The 5,253-nt window shown below is 40.2% G+C and overlaps 1 long non-coding RNA gene across 1 annotated transcript; it reads right to left on the bottom strand.

Moving 5' to 3' along the window:
- Positions 1-1,742: 1,742 nt before the first annotated feature.
- On the bottom strand, positions 1,743-4,716 carry LOC125378083. The gene is made up of 3 exons (XR_007220011.1): positions 4,590-4,716; positions 2,436-2,525; positions 1,743-1,819 (listed from the first exon to the last, which is right to left on the bottom strand). It is a non-coding gene; the product is annotated as an uncharacterized LOC125378083 (long non-coding RNA).
- Between the last annotated feature and the right edge of the window lie 537 nt (positions 4,717-5,253).

Below are 5,253 nucleotides of genomic sequence, written 5' to 3'. Positions count from 1 at the left end.
AGTCCAGACAAGTTGATAGTCTCAGTTGAGTTGCAAATGCTTCCAGAGAACTGCAGCTCCATAGCTAAAGGATCTTCGACCAAAAGATTTCAGGTTTTACCTTGGGTCAGTAAGATGTTGGTCAGCTGATCGTAAGGCTCAAGATGGTGAGTGTGTTGTCAGTAGGTCAAACAGGTGTTCTGGGGTAGTCATGTTTCGGAGGGACAAATCGATGTGCTGCTGCCTTTGTATATGGACATCCTCCCGAGGCAAGGGAGTTAACTGACTGTAAAAGTCCAGTTTCCACCCTTGCCGAACTAGGCTGCAATTATGGATTAACGAATCTACAGTCAAGTCCCGTTAATCCGACATTGTTGGTTGCATGTGATTATGTCGGATTAACGAGTATGTCGGATAAACGAAATTAACTTGTATCAACGTGCGTGATCGAAAATCGGACAACTACGCGAAAGATAACGATACAAACACGTGATAATAAAAAAAATATAAATGAAATATTCATATTGTTATGTTACATTGTTAACGGAATATGTTGTCTAATCATGCAACTTCTAAAGCTCAACACAAAACAACTGTTACGAACTGTATATGACTTATTCAAAATACTTTTAAAAGCATAGTCTGGAATAGTATGGAAGCCGATTGTCGGATTAACGAGTGTCGGATTAACGAGACTTGACTGTATACAGTCCAATCAAAATCACATAACGAAATCGACATCCGACTGCAGGATTTGCCAAAGATATGTACCCTCAACAGATATTTTCCATTTTTTAAAATGTTTTTAATCAATGTGCTTACGTGATTTCAGGCACGAGGTAAGAGTGAGTGAGTGAGTGAGTGAGTGAGTGAGTGAGTGAGTGAGTGAGTGAGTGAGTGAGCGAGCGAGCGTACAGGGGCGGACTCAGTTCATCATTGTTCATAGCTATTCTTGCCACATCACTGTAGGGCACACCAAGGAGCAGCTTCCCACTTTGTACCCATGTGGAGAACTGAACCTGTGCATTGTGTGTGACGAGTGGACACAAGGTGGCTTCCCCGCTCCAGGTATGTGATGTTCATTTGTTGTTAAATGCCGCACTCAGCAATATTCCAGCTATGTGGCCGCAGTCTGTAATTAATTAAATCTGGACCACACAATCCAGTGACTGAGCATCTCAGCAATTGGACCACCTGATCCCAGCATTGACTCCTAGAGTGAGTGAGTGTTGTTTTATGTCGCTTTTAGCAATATTCCAGCAATATCACAACGGGGGACACCAGAAATGGGCTTCACACATTCTACCCATGGGGAATCGAACCCGGGACTTCAGCATGACGAGCAAATGCTTTAACCACGAGGCTACCCCACCGCCCTGGGCTGCTAAAGGTCAATTCTAACCAGAATCATGGGAGGTATGTGATGAAGAACAACAACAGTCAGGGTATATGAATACATTCGGAAATTAGACACATTCAACCAGTAACAAACTCTGTGATGGGCACTGAGATGTTGAAATGAGTAACTGAATGTTTTTGAAGACATAGATTGCAGGATCAAAAGTATTTCATGAGAGTATGAATGAAATGAAGACTGGACCAGCCAAATCAGTGGTTGACAGTAAAAGGGTGATTCGTCTCCATGTGACACACTCAACAGTTTGCTTGGCCACAAGACTCAATTTTGCCTGTTTTTTAGGACAAGTTTATTTTGATACTGGTGATTCGTTGAATATATGAATAAATCATGTGATCTCCGTGATTTACCTCTCTCCACGAGGCGAACTGCTTCCAACATGTAGGGCACCAGGAGACGATTCACAATGAATCCAGCTGTGTCCTGAAATAGAACATATTATCAATAGTAGAGTGCAAGCTTTTGCCGGACACAAAACATTGCATCCCATCCATAACAGGCTCTAGACCACAGGTCACAGTGACCTTCTAATACTGTAAGAATTTCATAACTTGTCAAAAAGAACTATTCTTTAGAAAAGGCATTCTCGTGATAAGGGCAAACTTACTTTCCAAATCACGATCACTGTGACCTATATTCTTAAGTCTCTCATGATCTTCCCATCCAAGGTTGACATGTACCAAATTTCATTGAGGTTATGACCTTGAGAATAACCTTGTCCCTTGACATGACCAAGCAATGTGTCCACAAATAAGTCTGAGGATTCTAAAGGGGATATACCTGATATATCCCTGAGATGTCCAAGCACAAAGTTGGGCAGCACTTTTGAAAGATCCCCATTTACTAGAGACATCAATGGCCAATGTGTTATCAATAAACTGAACACACACATATTAATGTTCTTACAGTGAGTGATATGTCATGTTCTGAAGATCGTCTAACTTTCTTCAAGCAATCATCTGCTGTTAATTGTTTTGATATTTCATGTATTTAATTATTATGTGTCCATCATTATTTAATGTCCAAATGAGCACCCTACCTTGCAAGGTACCGAGACCTTGCCCATGGCCTTGCCAAACTCCATCAATGAGTTGAATGTCTCGTCATTTGTCTCTGATGTCCTGACAACCTGCAAACAAAAATACAAATTCCTCAAGTTAGTCACCAGTTCCATATGCAAGAGTTAGTTGGTTTTTTAATACATCTTTGAATGGGATTTCCGTTAAATCACGGCATGTCAGCTTGATGTTGAAGGAATACCTGAAGTGAGTCAGATCTTAGGTGTTTACCATTTTTGTTGAAACCCATGAGAACACGAGCAAGGTGAATCTAGGATTCTGACCCAAGATCATCATCTTCCTAAGGTAAGGGAGTTCACTAACTATAAAAGTCCAGTTTCCACCCTTGCCGAACTAGGCTGGAATTATGGAGTTGATCTTTTGGCTGGACTAACAAGTGTATGCATAGTCAAATCAAAATTGCGTTACGAAATCGACATCTGGTTGACATTGCAGATTTTGGGCAATTGATGGATTTGCAAAGCATGTGTACCGCCAGTTTAGCATCAACAAAAAAAGTCCAAATCCTTTCATATTTTTAATCAAGGTGCTCACGTGATTTGATGCACTTCACGAAGTAAGACCCTTTATATTAAAGTAAAGATCTCAGATCGTCTTCACTGGGTGCCGCCATATTGTTTGAAGCAAATGCAAGTGATATGAGAGGTGGAATCTGACTGGTCAATAGGAGAGACATATACGGGCATAACTCGTAATCACTACTGGTGGCGCTAAAATCAAGCCCAGAAATTCTAGCCTAGTTTGGCAAGGGTGGAAACTGGACTTTTTACAGTCAGTTACCTCCCTTGACTCAGGAAGAAGCAAGATCATAGGCTCCTGATACAATTGCTGTGATTTGTTTATCAGAAATGTTTTAATCTGGACAGATTTCAGTGTGTGCAAATACTGTCATGTGAAAAGCCACAGTTATAAGCACATCCATCACCTCTAAAGAGAGTACGACTGCATGCTATTAACAGTATACTAAAATACACTTTTCAAATATGTGTTGCAATATTTTCACTTTGATGAGTTTCATTATTTCTTGGAATGTCCTATTTTCAGTCGAGTAGAGAAATGTTTTCGCTCCCCTATTATTATACTAATCCTTCCATTGAAAAATTATCACAGCTTCTGTCATCAGCGAACCCTGCAGTAATTAAAAGTGTATCTTTATATCTGAAAAGAAACCTACCCAGATAAGCACCTTATATGTTTAGAAATAGAGTCCTGGATGCATTTTTGTATATGCAGCACTATGGGCTATTTGGCCTCAAATGCAAATAAAACATGAGACTTGTCACTAGGAAGTTACAGGACATTCTCTACTCGTGACTTACCAATTTGTAATCAGTTTGAGATGTCCTGTCCCTAGTCCTCTATATTTAGAAATAGTGTACTATGTGGTGTCAAATGCAAATAAACTTTTCACTTAAGAAGGCAGAAAATCGGACCACAACACATAACTGTATCCAATCTCATTAAAATCAGATCTTAGTTTTCGCTACCGCTAAATAAAGATCTGAGGACATCCCATTACGGGTCACGTCAGAACAACCTTTCGCGAATTTTGACCCACCAATGAAATGACCGACAAGAAATCGACATTAGCCAATCAGAAGGCAGCTTTCTCGAGTTTTACGACACTAGTTTCAAACTGGTGACTACGCTTTGAAACATATTTTGAAGTATTCTCGAATAAAAAAAATAATTAAAACTGATAAGAAGAATATTCTAGAATGGCTTTTAGATGGCCTAGATTGTATGGATATAATCATAAAACCCTTAACTGTCGTTCGGAATACTCCGTGTTAATTATTTCATGGTTGCATGATTAGAAAACACATTTCGACTGTCACTTTCATGATCTGGTAAGCGACGCTCTGATTGGTTGGATGAAAGGTCGTTCTGACGTAACCCTTAATGGGATGTCCTCAGATCTTTGTTTAGCGACAGCGAGAACTAAGATCTGATTTTAATGAGATTGAACTGTATCACAATATATTACAATACAATTTTTGCTGCCAATACACAGCCCTGTAAGAGAGCCATGAAAAGCAATACTTTTGTACAATGGACTGAAAATCAAGAGCTCCAGTACAAGATGATCCAGTATGAAGACAAGCACATCCCACCTCCAGGAGCTTCATCATGGGAACTGGGTTGAAGTAGTGGAGTCCTCCGAACCGGTCCCTCCTCTGCGTTGATGCAGCGATATCGGTGATGGGGATGGATGAGGTGTTGCTTGTAAAGATGGTGTGTCTGAAAGAGGTGAAATGGGGGTTAACGTCACAGTCAATACTATTTCCCTCATATAGCAATTTATACAAATGTGTGCGGGGAGCTTTTACTAGTCCAGACTTATGCCGGTTTTATAGTTCTAGCCCACTGAGGTACCATGCTGCAGAGTAGCGACGTGATGAGCGAAAGCTTTAACCACTAGGCTACCCCACCACCCTACTTTTATTATAACTCCTCACAGATTAAGTACTAGTTAGCATTATTTCAACTGAATCAAGACACTATTTGCCTCTTAATTTTTCGCGATTTTTCAATATTTATAATGTCTAAATGCGGGCAGGTAACTTTGAAGATGGGCAGACAACATTTATAGATCACCTGCCCGACTGTCTTGTTGGTTTTAAAATCATTTCAAACACTGATGTGACCAAAGGTTGATGTGTGTACACAAACATTCAACTCGTAAAATCCATTTTCATCACTCTTAATAAATCCAGCTACCTGATTCACCAGTCGCTGTCACAAAAATCCCATACAAGTTGGACCAACATCGTCTGC

The sequence above is a fragment of the Haliotis rufescens genome, unplaced genomic scaffold (genome assembly GCF_023055435.1).
Source record: "Haliotis rufescens isolate VD_foot unplaced genomic scaffold, xgHalRufe1.0.p SCAF_11, whole genome shotgun sequence".
Taxonomy (NCBI): domain Eukaryota; kingdom Metazoa; phylum Mollusca; class Gastropoda; order Lepetellida; family Haliotidae; genus Haliotis; species Haliotis rufescens.
This window is presented reverse-complemented; position numbering and strand designations above follow the sequence as displayed.